This window comes from Tachypleus tridentatus, unplaced genomic scaffold (assembly GCF_004210375.1).
Source record: "Tachypleus tridentatus isolate NWPU-2018 unplaced genomic scaffold, ASM421037v1 Hic_cluster_2, whole genome shotgun sequence".
In the NCBI taxonomy this organism is placed as follows: Eukaryota; Metazoa; Arthropoda; class Merostomata; order Xiphosura; family Limulidae; genus Tachypleus; species Tachypleus tridentatus.
In genome coordinates, this window is record NW_027467782.1 from 39,014,232 (window position 1) to 39,024,448 (window position 10,217).

The 10,217-nt window shown below is 29.7% G+C and overlaps 1 pseudogene across 1 annotated transcript in view; it reads left to right on the forward strand.

The window, feature by feature from the left end:
- The window catches only part of LOC143242282 (anoctamin-2-like), a 29,496-nt pseudogene extending 19,696 nt beyond the window's left edge, over window positions 1–9,800 (forward strand). The window contains exons 13-20 of the transcript XR_013022576.1: window positions 448–545; window positions 819–965; window positions 1,934–2,086; window positions 3,521–3,573; window positions 4,573–4,751; window positions 6,631–6,736; window positions 7,552–8,249; window positions 8,440–9,800. The product of XR_013022576.1 is annotated as an anoctamin-2-like (transcript). The remainder of the gene's footprint in view (window positions 1–447; window positions 546–818; window positions 966–1,933; window positions 2,087–3,520; window positions 3,574–4,572; window positions 4,752–6,630; window positions 6,737–7,551; window positions 8,250–8,439) is intronic.
- Window positions 9,801–10,217: the final 417 nt, after the last annotated feature.

A 10,217-nucleotide genomic window follows, 5' to 3' on the forward strand; every position in this document is an offset into this window, starting at 1 on the left:
ACAGAAATTCTCTATTTATTCATCTATACATATGTAAGTATTCACAGATACATTTTTAGTGAAAATACTTCATCAAAAAATATAATCTTTGGTGTGCAAAAAACTTTTTTATGTTTACTTAAAGCCTGCCAAATGATGTGAATACATTGTAATACTATAACAAGCACAGAATAATTGTTAGGTCAGTTCCTGGGATTGAGCCTGTCATGAGAAACTTAAACTATGAAGAATCAATCAAAGTTTTTCGTGTTAGTCGCACACATTCTTTAAATTTTGAGGTTTGAAACATTATTTTTTTGGACCATTTGATCCTGGGCAAGTTATTAGTGCTCTCACTCACTAACTTGTATCTTATTGTACTTTTCAGTCTTGTGTCCTTTCTGAGATATTTTTTAAAGTGGTATTGCCACAGTAATTTTGAAACTGTTTTTCTACATTTCTTTCTAGTGTGGAACAGGAGGGTGTTTGTTTGAACTCTCTTTGCAGTTAGCTATAATTGTGGCAGGGAAGCAGTTCATTAACGCCGTGGTGGAAATGGGTGTTCCGTAAGTTTTTTAGTTAAAATAGACATTTATTGTAATAATTTCATGTAAGAACATTTTCTATGACAGTTGGCTCATTTTGAGATATTAAAACTGTTGTACTTTTTTTTTCAAAAAGTGATTTTGATATGTTCAAGATTCATAGTTTATTAATGTTCAGTCAAACATGTAGTATGTCAGATTGTATGTAAAAATTAAACTATTTATACATTCATGTCAACAACAAAAACTGATATTATTTTAAAACTAGGTAAAAATATTTTTGTATTTATCTAGATGGCTGTTACGGGCTTACAAGAAGTGGTCAGTGCATAAAAAGGGTCAGTGTGCTCATGAAAACCATGCACCCACTCAGTGGGAGAGTGACTACAACTTAATAAACCAGGAAGAACTGGGTCTTTTTTAGTGAATATCTTGAAATGGGTAAGGCTTAAGTTTAAAATAATGATGTGAAAATAATTACATTAATAGATACATATGTTCTACATAAAAAGTTGAACAGATTAAAATGGTACTTTTTCCATGTCTGTGAAAAATGTTAGATCTTTAACAATGACCTTGTAGTTTGTACATCATTCAAGAGCCTTAAAATCAAGTTATTCTAATTGTAGTTAACTGAGTAACTGACTACTATGGAAATGAATGAAATATAATTATTTTAAGTATCTCCAACGTAGTTTAAAATACTTTTAGATATATAATGTATAATTAACAGTAAAGATGAAATGTGTGATATGATAATAATGTATGTGAAAACGTAGTTGGAGCAGCATTTAGAATGTTTTGATGATGTAGAAATGGATATGAATTGTGTTTATTGCTTAGCCTGAAGGGTTATAATGCTAAGATTAAACATTTGATTCCCGCTGTGGTTATGGGTCAAATTCCACATCGTACAACTTTGCATTTAACAAGAAACAAAGAAATTTTTTTTTAATGTTATGGGTTTCAGCTTGTTTTTCAGAACAGTTTAATGTATAGAGGAAACATTTATTGAATACCTGTAAAACAGCTACACCACCTCAATGATTAGTATTTTTTGGAACAGCCATTTTAAAGGTCCTTGTCTGTGTTTTAGTTTGTTTGTTTTTTAAATGAAATATTATTAATATGCTACTTGATTTTGATGTTAATGTTTCTGTCTTGACTTTCATGTTAAACTAGAAATTAAATCTCGTATTCAACCACCTTTAGACCTGAATCAACACCATAAGGTTAGAATTTCTGTGTAATAAAGTGTGATACTTCCAAGGAGTCACCACATGTATTATTGTTATTGTAGTCCACGAATTACATTAATACATTTAACTGTCTAAATCATAAAAACTTCCTCAAACATTAAATGTACAGTTCAATTAATAAACGTTTCTGTAATTTGTTCCCTTTTCCAGTGTTGCAGTTTGGATTTGTCACAATTTTTGTGGTTGCATTTCCTCTGGCACCATTATTTGCTTTAATAAACAACATCACAGAAATCAGGCTCGATGCTAGGAAGTTTATCACTTTCTTACGACGACCTGTTGCAGAAAGAGTTAAGAACATTGGTGAGTGCACAGTGTGGTGAATACAGCAAGCTGTTTAGTTTTAGTCTGTTAAGAAGAAAGTAAATTGACAATGTTACATATTTTTTATTTCAGACAAGTCTCTGATTTATTATGTTTATACATTATGTATTATTGCTCTAAATAATCACTACTTTGAATTTAGTTGTTATTTAAATGTTAGTATGTATTAAAATATGATATTTCTCAAAAGATTGGCATGTACTGTTCTCTATTATGACTCAAATATATTAAAATATGCAAAAAGAAAAACGTCACAAATTATAATTATAGTTATTACAAATTAGGGTTTAGGTACAAGAGTTTTAGAAACAATACTGAGTTTTATATATAATCTAAAACCCGATATTTTATCGACAGTTCAGGCCCATAACAAGCAAATTCAATCCGAGTTGAGACTGTCACACATCACTTAAGCTGGCTATCTTGTATGGCTTTGCACTGATTACAAACTGACTTTTTCAGGGATGCTATTTAATGTCCTTGTAGAAAAAATAATATCCCAAATTAATGTGTTGAAATTGAATGGTTTGTAATGTTCAAAATCTACTGCATACCTGGTTCCCAATTTTGTAGTTTTATGATTAATTAGTGTTAATCACAATAATAGCTTCTGAGGCCTATATCACACTGACTTTAACTGACTAATAATATTATTCCTGCTCTTGGGATGTTGGTTTATATAGTATATTGTGAGTTTCTAGAATATTCACCAAAGTTGGAAGATGCTAGTGTTTTCATAAAATAAATAAATATTAAATCTTACTCTTGAGATTCTTCTGCAAATTTCAAGAACAGATGGGACTTGTGCAATACACAGCCAACAATATACATCACATGCAAAAAAGGAAAACTATATTGAAATAAATGTAGGTACTAAAACAAATGTATCATGGTAAATCTGTTAGAAATCACAGTCTGAAGCTCTTAAAATGTAGACAATAATGTTGTGATACCCAACTTCTTTGTGACATACAAACACTCTTCCATTAACTGAGTGAGGACTGTCATTAGTAAATAATAACAATCATTTGACAGTCATGTGTGAACCAATCAGTTGTAAGAAATATTTGGATTTTAGCCTTTCAGGTATTTTCGTTATGACATTTCTAGTTACCCAGATAGTGAAGTAATCTAATATTCATACTTTGAAGTTTGTTTTATTTGAAACCTCGATTTTTTTTACACTAAATATACAGAGAAGAATTATTAGAGTTAATTAATAACTCCTGATTAGTCTTTAGTGATAAGTATTAATTCATAACTTAGCTGAGATATATATAATCCATTCTATACATGAATGTAATGTTAATGAAAGAGAATTGTTTTGTAAGCAAAAAAATAATAAAAAGATTAGACAGTAAAGTTATTGAAATATATTCCAGTTATCCTAATAGGTTGATTCTATTTTGATAGGAATATGGTACAGAATTCTTAATTCTGTTGGAAAGATTTCTGTCATCACAAATGTAAGTACAGAGAATTATGAGCAATGTTTGTACTTGTACTTAATACTAACTGTTAGTAATATCACATACATTGATTACAGTGATAAAGGAATACTTCATACGCATGTATGATATTAGAGTGAGACACCTTAAGAATCATTATAAGTGAAATAAACTCTTTGCATTTCCTTTCAAATTTTATCTAAATTATGAAATTATTTTGAGAAACGTTTGATGTTTAAGGTGATTATTAAATTAATGTAATTAATGTTATAAGTATAGGTCAGTTCCAAAACTGTAACTTAATATGATCTCTTTTAGAATTTCTGTGTACTTGTGTTCTTTCTGCAGTGATTTTCTAAAGCACCTTTAGTGGGTTTATAAAATACATTGATGTGATTTCTTTTTGTGAGTCAGTTTACAAGTTTACACCTACTGACCATTGGTTGTTATTAATTAAAGACGAAATTTTGTGCATTGAAGAATTGTCATGGTGTTGATCTATCACAATTTTGATGTGATATAAAAACTTAATTGTTACTATTATGAAGAGACAGGAGTTTATAATGTATTACATATTGATGTCAATAGAAACAATAAATTGTTTTTTACCTTTCTGATCACTTGAAGTACAGTGTTTTACTTTATTTTGGAATTCTATAGTATAATAATTCTATATAGTAAATTGATGTTCATTTAATATAAAAAGTAACAATGTCATAAGAAATTTAAGATGAAAGTGCTATTATTTTCTGTTCTATCAAGCATGGTTAGTGATGCAATAGACATTTAACACAGTGAATTTTATTATAATCCACAATGTCAAACCCAGTTAACTGTGTACTATGACGTTTACATTTGTGAATATTTTCTTCTACATTGTCCAATATACTTAATGGTGTGAAACTTAATAATGTTTGCTCTTACACAATCAAACTAAATAATATTACAGTATATTATTTAAGGTGAAAGAAAGTGTGTTATTTTCTGAACTGTTAATTCTATATTCTTACTTTTCAGGCACTAATTATTGCCTTTACATCAAGTTTTATAGAGGAGACATTTTATAAAGTTTTCATTTCACCAGATGGGTCACTGAATGGATTTCTGAACTTTACTCTGTCAGATTTCAACATCAGTGACTTTCCTGGTGATTTGAATATTCTTTCTGAACCTGACACCAGTGTGGAATACTGCAAGTAAGTGTTAATTTTGTTTTATTGTTTCAAATTAACAGAGCATAGAAAACAATGTATGTGTGATTAAGAACCAGTGTGGTGTCTCTTTAACCCTACTGACGTGAGACATCAAAGTGAACAAGTTACAACCGTTTTACGTAGATTCAAACTTTAACCCTATTGACATGGGATATCAAATTGTGCAAGGTACAACCATTTTATTGAGTTAGTTTCAAAGTTATCATCCATGAAAGTATTTTTCATCATTGCAACAACATTTTTACCACAATGAACCAGATTCAAGGCAGTTGAATGCAACATGGTACATTTGGCATGTATAAGTTGGTGGAAATGATGCCTAGCATGCAAAGATAGATGGGTACAGATGATGTCTATCATGTTAAATGTATGGGTGGAAATGATGTCTAGCATGATCAGACATATTGGAAAAGATATCTGGTATGCGTAGATCTTTCGATGAAGGTTATGTCTCGTATGCATAGACATATGGATTGAAATGATGTTTGGCATGTGCATATATAATGCTGTAGGTGATATCTAGCATGTGTAGATATATGGGTGGAGACAATAAAGGGTTGATTAAACTACTTAAAATAATACATATTATTAAACTTGGTACAACAAGATACTTTATAACTTAAATATTAGTATTACATAAGATTTAATTCTTAAGTTAAAAAATGAATATACTTCTCTACACAATCTGGTGATGCTCTGACTTTTCATTTACAAATATTTTTTTTTCTCTCCTCTTGTGAGGGTTTAAGATTGTTCAACCAATTAGAAACATATATATAGCAGATACTAACAACTCAGAATATAAAATTTCAACCCAAATGACAAATCCTTGTATTATCTTCTGTTTTTCAAGAAATTTGTGTAATTCTCATTTATATTGCTGTTGGACAATTGGTTGTATTTATATAACTAATAAAAGAGTGTATTCTATCCATCCATAAATCAGGCAAGTTTCTTTTTGTTTCGGCAGTCAAAGCCAATACTTCACGAAGCTAGCCTGATGGGTTTCGACAAAAAGTGTTGCTTTGAGTAGTAATTAATTTGTTTTTTGTTTTTTTATAAACCTAATTGTAGGTTAGTTAGAAATAACAGTTGTTTTACAATTCTATTCAAGTGCATTATGCAATATTTTTTAATGTAACATAATTATTCATAGTACTAAACAGAAATTTTATTATCCTTTTATAAACATTAAAAATAATCACAAGAGATTTCATAACATTCACCATCAGTTTTATTTTTTATTCTGAAAGAAGTAACATTTGTACAAAACTTTAATACATTTTTCTCCGAGGAAGATGAAAGGATTGTTTCTAGATTCTGTTTTATGTGCAGTAAAAAAGTTATACATCTTCAAGAGAGAGAACTTTACTGATTTTATCTTCAGCAAAATTTGAATCAACTACATCGACTCTCTCAATGACTGTATTTCAGGATTGATACACAAATATTGTTTAAATAAAACACAATAGAATTTGAAGAGTAAACCCTTCGATGATGTTATTTCTTTTCTGTTGGTACAAATCTATTAATATTTCCCAGACATCAGAGCCACAAAATTCCAACAACATCTCCTCACTCAATAGGATTTCAAAGGAACTTTTTTGGAAGAAAACTATAGAATTAATTTCTAACAATTTGATATTGCTAACAAACTTGGATATTGCTGTTCATATAAGAGCACAAAATGTACTTAGCTGTTTAAGTTAGAAAGTTAACTTTATTTTAAAAAACTTGTCTGAGTACAGATAACAATTTTAAGGTATAGTTAAAATTTTATGAAATGCAAAACATCCACTATAAAATAAGTTGTTTAAAATGCTGGCTTCTATTTTAAGGTCATTTTATTTCATGGTTTCAGGTACCAAGACTATAGAGAGCCCCCAACAGCAAGCAACAAATATGAATATAAGACGTTATATTGGCAGCTGGCTACAGCTCGCTTGGTTTTCGTTTCTATTTTTGTGGTTGGAAACAATTTTTCAAATTATAGATCTTATTTTTGATTAAACTTAATTACATTTGCAGTTTATTTTTAGTTTATACTAAAATAAATCAATTAACAGTAGCTTTCACTTAAGGACATAAAATACAACCTTCTTTCTTCAAAAGATAGAATATTTTTAAATGTTAATTGTAGAACTAACCTGAGACTTTATTTAACCAAAGTTTTCAAAACAAATATAAAGTGTGAATAGCTTTTATTAAAACACCTTTTATTTGTAATTTAAATTTTTTGAGGAAGCTAAATATATGTTTAGGTGTACATAAACCCACAGAACCAGTTGAGAATTGCTGTATTAAATTAACTTCAAGGGAGTTGGAAACTTTTAACATTTACTGAGACTGAAAATGTATAAACATTATAACTATGTTCAGTTGTTTTTAATGAAGCAACATAAATAGAGTATAAAAGGTAATACATTTTAATACAGCCAGGACAATCCTAGAATGTTTTTAAAAGTTTCAGTAACATTTACTAAGTTATCCTTCACAAAATGGATTGATTAATCATTTTTGTTAATAAACTATCCTTTTTATTACCCAATTCTATAAGTGTTAGATTTTTTTGTGGCTTCTGTTCATCCAGTAGAATGTTTTTCTTATTATGTAGCACTGATACTGTTCTGAATGACTGTACATGCTCATTAGTAATTTAAGAAGACTTCATGATTTAATCATTGTTCATAAAGTTTTATAATCTGTATTGGTTAAACAGTGTTATGTAAAAGGATTATGTTTTAAAACTGCTCCAGTGAAACTTATGTTTTTCCTTTTTTAGTGTCTTGTATTCATCATGACAACTCTAATTTGTTGGTTAATACCAGACATTCCAAAGTCTGTGAAACTACAGATTAGACATGAAAATCACATCGTCAATGATGTGATTATTGAAGAAGAACTGAAAAGAGCAAAATATCTTGGAAGGAGGGAAACACCATGATTTTAGAACATCATTTCACAGATTGGTAATATTTAAAAATTTGAACAAGGCAGAGTTTTTTTCTGTTTAAGAGGTAAGTGAACAGGTTGATAATAACATCTAATCAAATATCTATGGTCAATGAAGTCCAACAGGGAATACAGTTTCCATACATATATGTGCCACAAGAACAAGTACGTTTTAAACTTTGCAAAAGTCTATGTTATTTAGAAAATTTCTTCTTTCACTTAACATTTGATATATTGCAACCTCAAAGGTCAAACCTTGTTAAATCTTAAACAAATTATTTATTTTTGTTTATATACTTAATGTTTACACCATCTTGGTGACAACAGTTTTAAACTGTCTTGTATTATAACATTGACGTTTTCTTTTGTTGAATGTTTATAAGTACTTAAAATCTTTCACGTATCTTTTAGAACAGGTGTCGGCAACCTTTTAGGTCTCGGGAGCCAATCTGAATTTAGAACAAGAATACTGCAGGAAATCAAAATAAACACTTATGTTACACACACACACACTTAATGAAATACTGTGTAAGTAAAACTAAAGAAAATGTAAATTGATTATTATATTTACAGTGTGTTCTTTTAATGACATTGGTGCTGTTACATAGTTTTGTTCCTTTCCCTGAAGTCTGTTTCACAATTTATTAAATGTAATTTCATATTCAGTTTTCTACTATTATTACTGAGCACGTTTTTTTTGTTTTTTTTTCTGATTTAGGAGAATCTCTGAATACACAGGTAGAACCAAACATTGTGAAGATGATACTATAGAAGTGGAAGACCATTCCAGAGTTGTAGAATGAAGTAATATGCCTGCTCCTGCACCTTGTTCAAGGTGACGTGCCATCAGAATTCTAAAGAACAAGACTTGAACAGTGTTAACAGATCAACAACAAATGCTACAATCTGTTCCAAATTGTTATCAACTTTGTGTATGAATCTCAAACTTGTGTTCAGAGTTTGTTTCAGAAACACCATTGTTAAGATAATGTTTACTCTTTGAACTGTTTTAGTGTCTCCACAATATTAAGTTCCAGTGTTTTAAAATAATGATAAATCAGGAATTAAAGTTTTTAATTTTTACACTGGTCATCACTTTTTAAATCATTGTTAAGTAGATTTAGTGAAAAAGAAGCTATGTTTTTAATAAAGATCTTGAACTAAATTTTGTTCAGAGGAAATTTATCTTAACCTTCCTTTCTTTAGTTCAAAATTTGTCATCTATATTGTTTTTATCAGTGTCAATATACGTTGGTTGTCAGTTGTTTTTTTTAAGTGTGCTGTCAAATTATCAACAGAAAAAAATTCTTGAAATGATTGTAACAAAGAGTACACTAAAGTTATTTGATTAACTCAAAGGAAAATTCTTTAAAGTTAATGAAAACTTCAGTTTATGAATTAGTACTTACTGTTATAAATGTGTGCATCATTGAAAAATAGTGAATATTCACCTAGATGTATTGGATACAACTTCAGTTTTTAACAGATTTGTGTTTAAGTATGTACTTGTCATAATCCTTTAATAATAATTTGAATCACTCGTTAGGGTGAATGAAAATTTTAAAGTAAATAAACACTAGTTTATTTGTTTCGAATATTTATGTAACAGCAACCGCCCCTAGATTTCAACTGATACACTAGAGGGAAGGAAGCTGCTCAATAACACCCACCGTCAACTCTCGGACTATTATAATTACATCACTTGACCGTCAGCTTTTAGACTATTATAATCAAATCACAAGGGCGCCAGCTCTTAGACTATTATAATTACATCATTTGACCATCTGTTTTCAGACTATTATGATTACATCATTTAACCATCACTCTTACGGTATACTGAAAACCACAAAGTGTTTGCGCGATTTGTTTCTGCAATGGGATGCGAACCACGAATCCACAATCCAACACGCTAAGTGCTAAATCACGTCCTGCCCAGAGAGAACGAGCGAGCCACATAAGAGTAAAAATGTACTTAAGTAAAGACAAATGTTGGAAGAGAATTCTTCTTTAGATACGGTGTGTTTTGTTTACATTTATATTGCATTAAAATATTGTAAATAAATTGCATGTATATCAAAACTTTGTGTTCTGATGTCATTTGTGTTATTTATACGATAAAACTTAGATCATCAATCTCATACACTGGCACAGTTTTCTTTATTCTTATACAAGACGGTAGAGTACGTTTTGACACCGGAAATCCGATAAATATCTTTAATGGTTTATGTGCAATATGTGTGTTTCACACGTCTCACGCTACTGTTTAAAAGAGCAATATTTAGAATGTGAAATTATATTGAAAATTGCTTCGGTCACGGATGACGTTATTCACAGTTCTTGCTCCTAAAGGACAAGAAAGGATGTTTAGTTACGTACAGGAGAAAGTTATTCGTCAAGAAGAAAATGACCGAAAAAGTGAATTGATTGTCTGCCGAGAAACCACGATAGCTCAAAAGAGAGTTTCAATATCAATAACAGTGGTTGTACACGCACGAC